The sequence below is a fragment of the Phoenix dactylifera genome, chromosome 16, assembly GCF_009389715.1.
Source record: "Phoenix dactylifera cultivar Barhee BC4 chromosome 16, palm_55x_up_171113_PBpolish2nd_filt_p, whole genome shotgun sequence".
Classification (NCBI taxonomy): Eukaryota; Viridiplantae; Streptophyta; class Magnoliopsida; order Arecales; family Arecaceae; genus Phoenix; species Phoenix dactylifera.
This window is the reverse complement of record NC_052407.1, coordinates 11,182,149-11,198,633: the sequence shown is the minus strand read 5'-3', so window position 1 is coordinate 11,198,633 and position 16,485 is coordinate 11,182,149. Positions and strand designations below refer to the sequence as shown.

Genomic DNA, 16,485 nt, shown 5'->3' with positions numbered 1-16,485 from the left:
TTTGGAGAATTCAGAGAATATCGTTACTAAAAGTAGGCCAGAAAAAAGGCTAAGCAGGCAGCCATCACGGGACTTTCATACGCCAAAATAGAATCTTGTGGGTAAAGAGGCTTCGTTTAATATACCGGCTATTGGGTTCAGGGAAAGCAACATGTGACTGCATCGAAATTGGAAGAGAGATTCTCTCTACTTTAAAGTTATTTTATTCAACAATTAAATTGACTTTATTTGCTTGCAAATGGTAGAGAATTGAAATGCGTGCTGCTAGGGTTTTCTTATCAAATGGATTGGGTGCACCTAGGTAGTTAAATTACTGTCTGTGTGTTTGTAAATTATTAAAAAGGGAACCAGGTTTCTATCTCCAATGGTGTAGTGCTTGTCCGGTGGCCTGACCGGATGCCAACCCAAGTATTCTTGGGCCCCATTTGGTAAAGTTTTTGGAGGACTAAAAAACATTTTTTTTGCCCTTCTAAAAGTACCTTTGGATAATATAGTGGTGTTTAATAAAAAAACAGAAAACTATATTGGCTTTACCAGAAAGCTGAAAAGATTTACTTAAGAAAAGCTCTATTTTGGAGCTTTTTTCCAAAAGTGCTTTCTCACTAAGGTCGAAAAGCTGTTTTAATTTTAATAAAAAAAAATTGATGACCAAAATGCCAATTCCTACAACTCAATATATTCTAATCCGTTATATTATATTATATTATATTGCTATAATATAGTATAATGTTATAATATTATATTATATATTATGTTATAATTAAAATAATATTATATTACATTGTAGTAATATTGTACTATTAATAATAATACTAATAATAGTAATAATACTAACAATATATATATATATATATATATATATATATATATATGTAGATATTATATTATATTATATATTATGTTATCATTATAATAAGATTATGTTACATTATAGTAATATTGTTCTATTAATAATACACTACTATATTATATTATATCATATTATGTCATATTATTATGCTATAGTATTCAATATTATATTACACTATATTATAATAATATTATACAAAATAATAATATTTTAATATATAATGATATCTAATATTATATTGTATTATACTCTACTATAAAATACTATGCAATATACTTTATTATCATTGTATCATACCAAAAGTACTTTATTATTTTGGTTACCAAACTTATATTAAAGTTTCACAATATTTTAAAAATATAGTTACCAAAGAGTAAATAGCTGTTAATTGAAACTCTACTTACAAAAGCTCTACTTTCCGAAATCTCTACTTCTAAAAGCTCTGCTGCCAATAGCAATCCCAAATAGGGCCTTAGGTTTAATGGCTGATGCCTTCAGAATACTACATTGCGGTAACACACGATATTGGTTTTATTTGCTGGAGATAATGTGAATGTATTACCACATGATGTCAATATATCTGAAGATGTGTTCATATCTTGGTCATTGTATCAGGCCATTATTTTAGGATATCTTAGTCCAAGCTTTTTTCAGCCTTGTTTTTGAACCTACCAACAAAAATGTCAGTTTTACGTTGGCATTGAATCTCCTGAGATAGCAGATAAAGCTGAAATATTAGCTTTACAAACCTCAAAAAAACTTGTAAGTTAACACTGCTGTGCACTGCACACTGACCATTTCCTCAGCAGTTCCATCTGAGATAAAACATCATCCACCTGCTCTCTCTCTCTCTCTCTCTCTCTCCCTCTCTCTCTCTCTCTCTCTCTCTCTCTCTCCCTCCAGATATTAGTTCTTGCAAAAGTTCTGGTTAGGAGATTAGATGATCCTAGTCTATTTGATGCATGTCAAAAAAAAGAAGAGCTAGGCTTCACTCGACCTAGCCCGTATTAGAAGAAGGTTGGGCCAATATGTTTACAGAATGGGCTGGTCTTGGCAGCCCAGTAACCCAATCCATCCCGGCCCAATACTTGTTTGGCATGTATACATATATTTGATATACATATTACAGAAATATAGCAAAAATTTGATGCTAACTAGTGAGTCAAGGAGTCATTCTTCTAATTAAGGATTGTATACAAATTATCGATATAGATCTGGAATAATAATTATGACTGTAGAGGGGGGACGGAGAAATATTTTTTGAATTTCGATTTGTTACTAACTTGGGCTGGCCTGATTTCATCAAAGCTCATTTATTGGGCCGAGCTCGGGTTAAGTAGGGGCTAGGCTGATCTTGGGCCAAATGTCTTGTGACCTGGGCTAATTTGGGCTGGCCTGATTCTCATGAAGCTTCCCATGAGGAATTAGGACTGGGAATAGTTTGCCGAGATTAAGAATGTGGACACCATTTAATAAATAAATGTACGTAGAAGGATTACGGAAATAAAATTTGGCTGGATATTTAGCCAAATTGAACTCAAATAACCTTCTAAAGCATCTCTGTTATGTGAAAAGCTAATATACTAGTGCGGATGGGTGTTCTTTGGCAAGGCGATGGAAATCTTAAGTCCGCAATGTGGTTTCTTTTCTTCCTCTATTACGGAAAGTGGCTACAATATTTCTTGTGTGAATTCTTGCCCATAAAACGCTCTCATGTCGAGCTTTCAATGTGATGGACAGAGTAGGTTTTGATCCCGAACACCCAAAAGTAAATACATAATTATGAATTTATCTTAGTGAAAAGCATCCATTTTACGTCCGAAGGGACGATGGTACATTTATTTTTATTTTTTTATTTTTTGCCTGAAAGAAAAAGGAAGGGGGGAGGAGGTTTTATTTTTTTTTATTATTATTTTTTGCCTGAAAGAAAAAAGAAGGGGGTAGGAGGGGACAAGCCCACCCCACGTACGTAGCAGCCCCCATTCCGCCAGAAAAATATTAGATGCGGACAAAAATGACTGTGTGTTGGGCATCCCATCGACGCTCGTACGTTTCGAACTCGAAACCACTTGGTTGGAAGTAAAACTCCGTTCCACTGAACTACCACTTCAGTAGCAATGATGGTACATCTTAACCATGAGAACTAAACTTCTCTGCCAGGCGACTTGCAGGCTTAAATTTCAGCGGTCAAAAGCATACAAACTCCGTTGGATATCCGTTTATTTCTTTCTTTTTTTAATGTTTAAAACTATTTCTTTTTGTTTTTAAAAAATAAAATCATAAAAATTGGGATTAAAAATATATTTGAAGTTATTATTGTTATTTTCTATTTTCAAAATTATTTTCATTGCATTTAGAAAAATAAAAAATTTTAAAAATATTACAAGTCAAAAAAACTCATATTTTTTGTCACCATAATTAATACCACCAACACCTGCGCATCCATTGCAATTATCATCTCTACCGCAACTAATCCAACCATTATCGCCACTTATGTATTATCGACAATAACCCTTCTACTTTGTAGCAAAAATACCAATATTGTCATTATCATTAAGCCGCCGATAACCTAGATAACATCATTGCTGCTACCGTTGCTATCTTAGTCACGGTTGCTATATTGTTGATGCCCTCACCACCACCACCACCACCACCATCACTATCATAACTCACCGTATTGCAATTGCTCCTGCCAACAATACACAGACACTTTACTAGTGGCTGCTACCATCATCTTCACCGTTATCACCATATTTATATCTTTAAAATAATCGACAGTACCAAAATATATTTATATTTTAAAAATTTTAAAATTCAAAAATTGGACAGAGAGATTAAAATAATGTCCAACAGCATCATAGTGCTTTAGCGCCGGACACCAACCACGGCCAAGTATCGATCTCAAGCACTATGATCTCAATGAAGGCTCCAGCATGGCCTGCGAGAACTTGTTCCAAAAACTACAGGCGAACAAACACCGACCATTTTCCTCTGATTTCGTGCGATTTTCATGCCAATTCCTGTTCACAAAATTTATGCCCATGAAGTCCAACCGTCCATTCAAAATTTACATCATTACAACGTGCAGAATGATGACTCAGAAGTTTTTGACAAATCTCTTGCTCTTCTGACATTCTCCACCAAAGATTTGGTATATATAGATCAACCAATATTTTGGTTAGAGACACAAGATAAAAGACTTTCCACCACCTCTAGATTTGTACACTTTCTATGTCTTTTAAATCCAAGTTAGTCCAACTAAACGAACGAGATCAAAAAGTGAAATAAATGGGTGGTGGATGAATAATTGGCATCTGAGTCATGGATATGTTCTCGTTTTTCAAGCTGTAAACTCTGACCTCCCGAGTCTCAAAGGGCTGGACCTCTGCAGTCCTCTCTGGGATCAATCCTTCCCACCACCTCAAAACGAACTGCAGCCTTCTCAGGAAGCCACTTCTGGAAACCCTGACTAATCCACCTCTCCATCACGAAGCCTCTTCTCCACAGCAGATCCCATCTTCACATAGGTTTGTGCCAACACCTATGCCTTAAGAAGTCTGAATGATCCTTCTTCGGATCCCTTCGTTCCAAGCACAGAGGCCAATAGCTTCTCCAGTCCTTGAAGGTTAAAGTCGGATCCATTGAGTGATGTCAGAGGCCACAAGGGAGTACTGTCAGAACCTTCAACATCTTCAGAGATGGCTCGGAGGGAACAGAAGGAGAGTTTGGCCAGCCATGGGGCAAGATACCTCAGCTTGAGCTTGTCCTCTGGGGACTTCGAAGGAGATGACGTGAGAGAGGTGGGGACAACAATGAGGATGGAGAGGAGGGGTTTTTGGTTTGATCGTGAGGCATTGTGGAGGGCTTCAGCAATGGTCAAGAGAGCGGATGAACGTGGAACGACCCTTTTGGTGGCGGTTAAGGGGAAGAGGGAGGTCCAATGGATGTACTAGGCTAATGGGGAAAAAACACCCTTCACTGTCACAACTGCACCATCTGCTAAGATAATCTTCTTCAGCACACCTGCTTCGACATCATGCTGCAGAGACATAATAATAGCAAAAGCAATTATCAGGCAATGGATACTTAGAGGAAGTCACTAAATCTAAATGCATGCATACACAATATATCATTATTCAAGACTACGCAATAGTGTCTACAAAACTCATTTGATCGTGGGAAGAATATTTCCTCACTGGAATATTTTTCCTGGGAGGCTAATACCTGGATATATGGTGCCTGAAAAAGTGATTTTTACATATTTAGTTGACCATAGGAAAATGGAACATTTTAGAGTAGCTTATGTTTGGTTGAGCACTGCGAAAGTTATGTAAAATACTTATTATGCCGTTAATAAAGAAAAAAACCGTGCCCCATTCTATCTAAAAGCTTTAAGGCATTTTTGATAAAAAAAATTATCCCAATTTTCAACCAGTGGGAGAGTGACTTTCCCATATCTAACAAAGGTTTTTCTTTTCCATAAAATATAGAAATTTTATTCTCATGAAAAAGCTACACCCCTGTCTCTTTCTTTTGAAAACTCCAACAAAATATGAGGCATTTCTCCATTTTTCCGTTGACTATACTTTCCATGCTCCTTTTCTCGAGAACCAAAGGAGTCCTAAAGGATTGAGGACTGTACGACTTTTCTCTTTTAACCTTCAGGTCAGGCAGTGCAGGTTAACAAACTTCCAACTTAAAATATTTTAAGGACGCCATGTGGATTATGTTGCAGTATTTCTTAGATGGAATTATGAGAAATTCCATAGCTTATTGGCCCTTTAAACAAACAAATTAAACCTAAATCCAAAAAAGATGTAAAATTGATAGATATCTCAATTGCAAACATCACTAGCAGAAAATGATCAAGTTTGATGCCCACGATTTGAACATGATCATGATTGCAAGGAATAGTCTTGTTACACAAAAATGATGAAATCCTAAACTCTAACAAATTCCAGACATTTTGTCTTTCTCCTGTTATGACTTGATGACATCCCAAATACTAGGAGTGAAGGCTACTTTTTATGTTATAATGCTGAATTGTTCAATATTTCAAACATGCAAATGAAACCTAGGAAACTAAAATCCCAGGCTACACTATTATGAACTCTGGCCTAGTAGTTTTGTAAATATCAAAAGAAATACTCAGGTACTAAATAGAAATCACTCAATTGACGCTCTCCAATAAAATATAGTAGTCTCTTTAATTAATATAACCCTATTATGGGCCACCACACTGCGGCAAATTAGAGTTGCCTTATCTCTCCAAATATCATTGCAACATACCAAAATACAAACTATAAAATATGTTTAAATATTCTATATGGATAATATAGGCCAGAAATTTCCAATTAAAAACAGTCAGGAGAAAAATATACACTGTTCATGGATTATAATGTTTTTCACCGGAATTTTAGAAGTTCTAAATCATGTTGGTAATAACAACTAGAAAGTTAAGTAACAAAGAGATACAAATCAAACACCACTTTGCTAGATGAACCCAAGATTGATGCCCAAGAACTGATTTTTTGATCGTAATTACAATGTTTTATCTGATTATTCAAATTTAGATGATCCTATACTCAAAAAAAAATCAGAAAATATCGACATCCTGGCATCCTAATCTGCTAAATCCTGAGTATAGAGGAAAAAAAAAAACTAAGCTTTCCGACACAATTCAATCCAGCATAAAAATGTTCAGACACATAGGGTTGAAAAATCCCAAATTTTAAAATTGCAAGTAGAAAGGGGACCAATTATTTCCAAAATCTTTGCAAAATTACAACTTGAAAACACAATTGGCACGAAAAACGTTAATTATGGAGAACTACTAACCGGCAAGGCCAGCCTCATATCCTCCCCCTCTTGAATCCAAAGTTCCATAGGCCCGGCAAGCTGAAATGGAGGCAAAACCGGCAAAACCTTAGCATCCGGCCTCCTCCCCTCCTCTGCCGCCGCCCGGAGACTTCAACAAAAAAATCAAATCTATGATGGTGTTTGGGGAGGGTTTCTCACCAAGATCGTCTCGGAGGACAGATAATTTAGGGTTTCCGAGGAGGACCAAGTGCTCGCGGCTTCTATCAAGAAGAGCACGAGGACTCCTGCGAGGAATCGAGATCGCGTCGCCATGGATTTTTACTTCAATTAAGGAGCAGATTTTTTTTTTCCTTTTTCTCTTCTTTTTCTTTGATTTCGGAGAGACCGAGGGCTTTTATAGAGAAAGAGAGACGGCTCCTCGGATTAGCTCAATAATGCCTGCTTTCGCGGGTTCATTGATTCACGACACGTGGATTTAACAAATCCAACGGCTCGCCGAGGTTTGAAGATCGTAACGATCATGCGCGCACGGTACACGGCATGCATCTAGAGAAAGCTGCGTTCGCAGTCACCACAAAAGTCCGGATAGCTCTGGAGTCTGATGAGTAATAATTGAATCAGAATCATCAGTTGTGGGAGGAGCGGTAGACCGAAGAGAATCCAAATGTCACCTCCAACCACTGCTTAAAAATATTGAGACTATGAATTATGGTGGATTAACTTTACAGATAAAATATTTATTCAAAAAAACCAACAAAATTACGGATTGGGTAGCCTCTTATCTAGCCAATCACTTCCGAGATACTTTTTGGATGGATAAAATAGAGTTATTTGGTGTACTCCGAAAGTTATTATTTTTTAACTTTTTTAGATGTATATGTATCTGTACTATATAATATATCTACTTTATATATAACACCTCCACGTGCCCTGATGGTAAAATAATTTTTACTTTTTATTGAATTTTTTTATGATATTATTTTAATATAATGTCGTTATATAACGGAAATACGATAATTACTTAGCTTTTGCATTCTTTATTTAAATAAAATATTTTTTGTTATTTTAAATTTTTGTATCAGCTGAAAATAGATTCTTGTTATAACTATTATCAAGATTAATTTGACATTTTTTTATTCATCCAAATAAAATACATTTTAAATATAAATATTAACTTGTTTGAGGTGAAAAAAATGTGAATATTGATTTAGTAAACAAAATCATAGATTACTTTTATATTATTTTTATTTTTTCCTACTATATATAACAAAAAGACTTCTAAGTTTCCTCCATTAGACGTTCAATCATCGAGCACGTATATGAAAAATAATCATCAAAAGTATGGAGAAGAAAATAATAAAAATGTATGTCCTGGAAATCCCAAATAAGCTAGCATAAAAATTATATTTTTTTAAGAAAATATTCAGACGTTAAGAAATTTTTTTTGACATCTTAACTTTCTTTTCGGATCATCATTCATTAATTTTTGCCTATTGTATCTTCATTTTTAGGCCTATCTAAACTCTTAAAATCTCGGACCTTAATATGTTGAATAAATGGGAAAAATATCTAAAAGTTTTTGAAAAAATAATGTATGGCTTTTTTTTAGTCGAAAATTGCATTCTTTATATCGAGATAAAAGTAGTATGGAGAAGCTTTACTTGCTGGAAATCACCGAAATAGTTTTTCAAACTTTTCATCATGTTACAAACTTTTACATTAATTACAAGATGTTAGGTGTCATTACCATTGCGCATGCCAAGCACTTTATGTCTACACGATTTGAGTATGTTTAACATCCCTCAAAAATTTAAAGGTAGAATTATTTGAAATAGGGCAGTGTTGCTGGAAATTGGACCCGGGGGCCGCCGCGAAGCCGGAGAAGGAGGAGCTCCGCTGCTGCAGGGGGCGGACGGCGGTGCGCCGGCCGGCTGCGTCCTCCACCATGGGGCGTGGGAGCGTCCGAAGAGGGGTGGTGCGTCCAGTCCTGTCCTGTCCTGCAAAAAAGCCGGTGGCCGGGCTCCCCGGCGCCGGCCCTCCGATGCCTAAGTCAGAGGGGGCAAGTATGTGGAGAGAGCGGGGAGGAGAGTATGTGGAGAAGACACAGAGGATATTTGGATAAGATCAAGAAGATGAAAGGGATGATGTCATCAATTGTGTCTGTGCTTCCTCCCACCCCGTCCCGGAGGGTTCAGTCCGGGGAGTTTTTGTTAGGGGTTTCTCAGAGTCCAGTCTCGAGGGTCCTCTTCCTCTTCCCCCCAGGCTTCCTTTTATAAAAGGATTTGGTTACCTGGGAGGTGACAGGAGGTTTGTTCTGTTCTGTGATAATTGGGCACGATTTAGCCCATTAATGGCGTAGTGGGGAACGGGACCGGATCAGACCGGAACCAGGGAGTTGTCACGGTCGATCGGACCTGTTGGAGTTGTTGAACCGCCGGCCGTGGTGGGCCTGGGGTCCGTGGATGGTAAGTGCATTTATTACCGAATGAACCGGCGGTCAGGTAGAGCCATACGCTCTGATGGTTCAGTGATCCGGAGATCGTCTTGGGCCGTGTTCATTAAATGACTGAGTGCATCGGAGACTTGAGGGAGTCTCATGCATTAATGGCAGGTCGTGGCGAATGCCTGCGAAGATCTTATGCCTTGATGGCTTGGAGATAACGGCAGGTTACAAGCTGTAAGAGTTGTCAAGTCACTTGGACTTTAGGCGGAGGTTAAACATTAAGGCATCGGCTCGGCAGGGGTGCCGAGCCGAGCTGGTCGCCCAATGGGGCGCCCTGTGGCGGGGCCGCTTTGAGTACTCCTGGTCGGCGCTCTTTAGGCGAGCACCTTCTAGCAGAGCGCCTCTATTCGGCGCTTTTTGCCCCCTGGTCGGCTCTTTTTAGCCGAGCATCCCTACTTTGATTATTTTGGCTGGGCGCCTCTTCTTGGCGCTCTCTCTGGTCGGCACCCCTTGGCCGAGCAGTTCTCTGGTCGGCACTCTCTGACCGAGCAGCTCTCTGGTCGGCACTCCTTGGCCGAGTAGCTTTCCGGTCGGCGCTCTTTGGCCGAGCGCCTCCGTGGATGTATGACTTGGGGTTTTTCCCCCAACACTACCCCCCGACTTCCGAGTTCCAGTTGGCTACCAGCTGGAGCGCGGGAAGTAGCTTTAGTTGGGTCATTACGAATTCCGAAAATTTCGATTTACTGCGTGTTTTGAATTATCGGAAGCTTCGAGGTGCCTTTAATAGGCGGCGTCTCTTCTTCCCCGAAAAGCCTCATTATTGGAACACTCTTTGCGAAGCGTCCTCGCGTCGTGGGCTCATGATGGGGCCGCACGATCTTCGATTGCGGACGCCTTTCCGCACGATCCGATGGGGCGCTTCGATGTTCGAAGCGCTAGCCCTAATTAAATGCGTCGTTCTGTCTTTTAGACCGACACGTGTTATCATCTAACCGGGACGCAGCGTTTTCTTCGCTGATCCGGGCCGTTGGGGAGGTCTATATAAACTCTCCCCCGGCCCCCTGTCCTCTTTCTATTGCTTTCTGCTTCCAGCTTCCTATTCTTCCAGTCTTCCTCAGACCGAAGTCCCCTTTCTCCGGCATCTTCCCCAGGTCCCCCTTCTTTTTGACTTCTCTCTCTTGCAATAGGTTCTTTGCCTAGTGAAGTAGTGTCCACCATGAGTGTCCTGGAGGTCGAGATGACCGAAGAGTGGTTTTTCCCTCTTCACGGGTTCCGTTTGGAACCCGCCAGGCGAAGGGATCGGATAACCGATCCTCCGGTGGGCCGGATCGGAGTGCACTCGGAGTCACTCTGGGCCGGCCTCCGGTTTCCTCTTCACAGCTTCGTGAATGAGTTGCTGGCGGTATGCCAGTTGGTTCCGGCGCAACTCACTCCGAACGCTTGGAGGACAGTGATGGGCTTCCTGTCACTGTGTTTACTGCAGGGGATTCCTACCTCTGTCAACGTCTTCCGGCGACTTTTTATTTTTAAGTCGAATCCGGGAGACGGGGAGTGGCTCTACATTGCCCTTCGGGCGGGTCGGCCACTCTTCCATGGTGCCCCCTCATCCATTCATGGCTGGAAGGAGAGATTCTTCTTCCTGGGCTCTGAACGGTCCTGGGGGTTTGACCCCAGGTGGAGGCCAGCCCAGCTTAAGTCCATCAACAGGCCCCCCCAGCTTTCTCCGCGTGAGCAGGAGATCCTCGACACCATCCGCAGCCTTGGGGACGGGATTTTGCTGAACGGCCTCATTAGCGAGGACGCTCTGGTGAACGTGGGCCTGAGCTCGGCACGTCCTCAGGGTAAGGATAGTTACAGCAACCTTTTATTTCCTTAATTGTTCTAATGTTCTAATTTTGTTCGTCTTTGCAGACATCGCAAAGATGGTGACGAAGAGCGAAGTTCTTTATGCTCGCTTCCAGAAGAGAGCGGCCGAGCTCTCAGGAGAGCCCACCGAGCCGAGAAAAAAGCAGAAGGTCTCGGCAACCTCGACTCCCTCGGCGGCAGTGGTGGCCGAGGCGGGTCCTTCCCGCCCCGCGCATCCCGAGGCGGGGCCCTCTCGCCCTGCGCATCCCGAGGCGGGGCCCTCTCGCCCTGCGCATCTCGAGGCGGGGCCTTCTCGCCCCGCTGACTCCGAGGCGGGTCCTTCTCAGCCCGCGCGCCCTGAGGCTGATCGGAGAGAGGGCGCGGGCTCCGGGGGCTCGGGCTCCAGAGCCCCGATGGCGCCCCTATGCCCGGCGCCCTTGGCGCAGGTCCCTGGTCGGCAGGACGCTCCAGTTGCCGACCAGGGGAGGAGTTCAGCGGGTCCCGTGCTTGCACGCCCCGCTATAGTTGTGCGGCGGTCAGATCGGCCGCTCATCCGACCCCAGCCCCCTAGCTCCGCGGCGGGGAGCAGTCAGGGAGCCCCAGGGTCGGCTCTGCCTAGGCCAGCCGATGCTGGCCTTCCGGGCCTATCAGGCTCGGAGGAACGGGTGCCCTATGCACCCACCTGGTCAGTGTTCGAGGGTGACTCAGCCCTCGAAAACCCACAAGTGGCGCGCGAGGTATTTCGGCTCGCGCTGCTCCCGGCTGACCGGGCCATGATGCAGTCCATGAGCTACAACGCTTTCATGGACATTACCCGCTGCAATACCGTCCGGGTGAGTAAAATTTTCCTCTTACGTGATTTGTAGAGATTTTTTACTCGTGGCGCCTTACGTCTCTCTTTTACAGCACTTGCACGAGACGGAGATGCTGATGCACCTGGTTCAAGAGTACCGGGAGAAAGCCCGGAGGTGCCAGCGCAGCTACGAGGAGGCCCAGAAGAGGTACATGGCCGCCGAGGCGAAGTACCTGGCCTCCGAGGAGAAATACCAGGCCTGTGAGGCCGAACAGCAGGTGCTCCAAGGGAAAGTCGGAGCATCTGATGAAAAGATTCGAGCTCTGACCGCTGAGCTCGACGAAGAGAAGGGCGCGCACGCATTGGCGAGGTCCGAGCTACGCGCCGCAGAGGCTCGATTGGCCAAAGCCGAGCAGGCGTTGGCCTCCCGCGAGCAGGAGGTGGGGGATGCCCGCCTCCGACATTCGGAGCTCGAGCAGGAGCTGAGGGGCCTCGAGCGGAGAGCCGCGTACCACGAGGCCCGGGAGATAGAGGCCCGGGAGAACGCCCAAAACGCAGTGAAGCTCTTCCGCGAGTCGGAGGAGTTCTGCGAACTCATGGCAGAGGAGGGCGTGAACGGGCTGATCCAAGGCTTCCGGGATTTCTGCAACCAGTTGCGGCGGCTTCTCCCGGACTTCGATGTAAACCTGCTCAAACCGGGAGCAGGGGTCGAAAGGCCGGGGGCGGAGGCGGAGGCAGAGACTCCGGAAGTCGACCAGGGAGGTCCGGCCGAGGCGGCCGAAGCCGTCCCCGAAGTTGCCGAGGCCGCCTCCGAGGCTACCCCCATTGCTGCCGAGGCCACCAAAGAGGTCCCGGGTGCTGAGCCAACCAGTCCCGTACTGCCGAGGCCGAGGTGGTCGAGCTCGAGCCTTTGATGTAATTTTGGTTATTTCTTGTAAAGTCGGGATGGCCTCCCATACTTGTAAGGGCCAAACCCGAATTTTGTACTTAGCCTACGGGCCTTTTTGAAATGAATATACATTTCTTTTTGGAAACTCGTCTGTCGTAGTCCAAGTTTTTCTGCTCGGATCCGTTTTAGGTTCCGAGGATATGGGCTCTAGGGCCTCAGCTTTTCCCGCCACAGGGTTTGAGTTTAAGTTTGGCTTGCCGAGCTCCATTGCTCGGTCCTTCAACCAGTGGTATAGCAACGCTTGAGCTTATACCAAGGATTCGGGCTCGGAGAGTTTTTCGGTGCCTAGTCCAGGACTTGACCGAGCCCTAAGGCGGTCACCAGGACTCAAACTTCAGCGAAGTTACCTATTTTCAATCCTCGCGTTGCCGGGGCGGACCACGTTCGTTTCTAACGAACAAGTCGAATGCCCGTCAGCTTGTGACGGGGATTCGCCGGACTTTGTATGATAATGTGCTGGTGTCACGAGCGCTCCTTCGCCGAGGCGATCGAAGACGCTCCTCTGCTCGGTGTCCGTTCCTTGAGGACATCGGCAGAGAAAATCCGAGAACAGAATAGGTAATGTAAACATTAATGTAGAAACATAAATGGGTACCTTTAACATGTGTCCTCGCGCCGAGGCGACTGAAGACACTTCTCTGCTCGGACTCCGTTCTTTGGGGACGTCGGCAGAGAAAAATCCGAAAATAGATAGAATAATGTAAAAGCATTACATAAATGGGTACCTTGTACCGTGTGCGTCCTTGCGCCGAGGCGACTGAAGACACTTTTCTGCTCGGACTCCGTTCTTTGGGGACGTCGGCAGAGAAAAATCCGAAAATAGATAGAATAATGTAAAAGCATTACATAAATGGGTACCTTGTACCGTGTGCGTCCTTGCGCCGAGGCGACTGAAGACGCTTCTCTTGTACCATGTATCCTTGCGCCGAGGCGACTGAAGACACTTCTCTGCTCGGACTCCGTTCTTTGGGGACGTCGGCAGAGAAAAATCCGAAAATAGATAGAATAATGTAAAAGCATTACATAAATGGGTACCTTGTACCGTGTGCGTCCTTGCGCCGAGGCGACTGAAGACGCTTCTCTTGTACCATGTGTCCTTGCGCCGAGGCGACTGAAGACACTTCTCTGCTCGGACTCCGTTCTTTGGGGACGCCGGCAGAGATTCGGTGATGAAGAGCGGGCCGAACTCGTTGGCTGAAGCCGATGGAGCACGAGCCGAGCTCGTCCGGTCAGAGAGGACCGCTAACTCATAGCCGATGGAGCACGAGCCGAGCTCGTTCGGTCAGAGAGGACCGCTTACTCATCTCGATGTCTCGAGCATCCCTATAGCCGGGGCATCCCGACGTCTCGGGGCATCCTGACTGTAGTCAGGGTAGGAGCACGAGCCGAGCTCGTCCGGTCAGAGAGGACCGCTAACTCATAGCCGATGGAGCACGAGCCGAGCTCGTCCGGTCAGAGAGGACCGCTAACTCATAGCCGATGGAGCACGAGCCGAGCTCGTCCGGTCAGAGAGGACCGCTAACTCATAGCCGATGGAGCACGAGCCGAGCTCGTCCGGTCAGAGAGGACCGCTAACTCATATCCCGGCGTCTCGGGCCATTCCGACGGATCGGGGCATCCCGTTGTGGCAGGGCATCCCGACCGTGGTCAGGGTAGGAGAAATAAACCTGACACCATGAGATAATCAGGAGAATCGGTGAGCTCAAAATGAGTATGCGGATCATAAGTTTGTTATGAAATGGAATTCATAAAATGAAATTCAATAATTGAATAATGGGGAACCCCTTAGGGTTCTACTGATGGTACACGCGGAGATTCTCAGAGCTCCAGCTCCGCGGAATGGGAGTCCCATCTAGAGACTCTAGCTGATAAGTCCCGGGTCGGCGGATGCGCGTGACTCGGTATGGTCCTTCCCAGTTTGGGGCCAGCTTCCTTTGCTCAGTTGGTCGGGAGGCTTCAGCTCTTCTGAGGACAAGATCCCCTGGTCTGAAAGATTTGATTTTGACCCTGGCGTTGTAGTACTGAGCTGTCTTTTGCTGGTACCTCGCCATACGAACTCGGGCGGCCTCCCTTGTTTCCTCGATCAAGTCGAGGTTGCTTCTGAGCTGCGAAGAGTTGGAGCCGGCATCATGATGCTCGACTCTTGGAGAGGGAAGCCCAAGTTCCAGTGGGATGACGGCCTCCGTTCCATATGTTAGGTTGAAGGGAGTCTCACCGGTGGGGACACGGAACGTGGTGCGGTAAGCCCACAGGACATTATATAGGTCTTCGACCCATTGTCCTTTGGATTTGTCGAGCCTGGCTTTAAGACCCTGCAAAATAGTACGATTTGTTACCTCGGTTTCTCCATTCGTTTGAGGATGCGCGACCGAGGTGAAGCGGTGGTCAATGCCAAGCTCGGAGCAGAACTCTCTGAAGTGAATGTTGTCGAATTGGCGACCGTTGTCAGAGATGAGGATGCGGGGAAGCCCGAATCTGCAGATAATGGACTTCCAAACAAAATCCCGCATCTTCTGCTCGGTGATCCGGGCAAGGGGCTCGGCTTCCACCCACTTGGTGAAGTAGTCGATGGAGACGACCAGAAATTTTCTTTGCCCGGTGGCCAGTGGAAATGGCCCTAGGATGTCAATTCCCCACTGGGCAAAGGGCCAAGGGGAGCTGATAGAAGTCAAAAGAGCCGAAGGCCGGCGCTGAACATTGGCGTTCCTTTGGCACCGGTCGCATCTTTGGACGAAGTCCATAGCATCCTTCGGGAGTGTCGGCCAATAATATCCTTGGCGCAGAATTTTATGGGCCAATGCTCGCCCTCCCAAATGGTTCCCGCAAATCCCTTCGTGGACTTCGCGTAGGGCATAATCAGCCTCCGTTGGGCGGAGGCATCTGAGGAGGGGAGAGGTGAAGGATCTCCGATAGAGCTTTCCCTCGTACAATATGTACCGGGTAGCGAGGCGTTTGATCCGGCGAGCCTCTTGTTCGTCGGTGGGGAGGACTTCGTCTTGCAGGTAGCCGATGAGTTCGTCCATCCAGCTTGGCTCGAACTCAGTGCAGAGGGTCTGCTCGAGCTCATCTGTACTAGGCTTTTGGAGATACTCCAGTACTGCCTCCTTGGGAAGCTCGCTCATGCGAGAGGACGCCAGCTTTGATAGCTGGTCGGCCCTGAGGTTCTCCGACCTGGCAACATGTTGAATGTGAAAAGAGTCCAGGGTCGAGGCGAGATCCCGTACCTTCTGAAGATACTTCTGCATGGTCGGGTCTCTGGCTTCGAAGTCGCCCACAATTTGGTTGACGACGAGCTGAGAATCGCTGAAGGCCTTCAAGTCCTTCACTCCTAGCTCCTTGGCTAGCTTAAGCCCGGCGACGAGCGCTTCGTACTCCGCCATATTATTAGAGGCTGGAAACTCCATGCGCAAGGCTTGCTCGGCGACCATCCCTTCTGGGCTGGTGAGAATGAGTCCTGCTCCGCTACCCCCCGAGTTTGAAGAGCCATCGACATGCAGAGTCCATGTCAAACTCGGGGCCTGCTCCGTGGGTGGCTCTGGCCCGGGTTCGACCTCATCCGGTATGGTGCACTCGACTATAAAGTCTGCGAGTGCTTGTGCTTTGATTGCCGGTCTAGGTCGGTACTCGATGTCGAATTCTCCGAGCTCAATGGCCCATTTGGCGATCCGTCCCGCGCGATCTGATTTCTGCAGGATCTGCTTGACCAGCTGGTCGGTCAGCACAGCCACTGTGTGGGCTTGGAAGTAGGGTCGGAGCCTCCGAGCTGAGATGACCAGGGCATAGGC

At 45.7% G+C, this 16,485-nt stretch overlaps 1 pseudogene; it reads right to left on the bottom strand.

Annotated features, from left to right (window-relative positions):
* Window positions 1-3,855: 3,855 nt before the first annotated feature.
* On the bottom strand, window positions 3,856-6,982 carry LOC103705710 (annotated as a pseudogene).
* Between the last annotated feature and the right edge of the window lie 9,503 nt (window positions 6,983-16,485).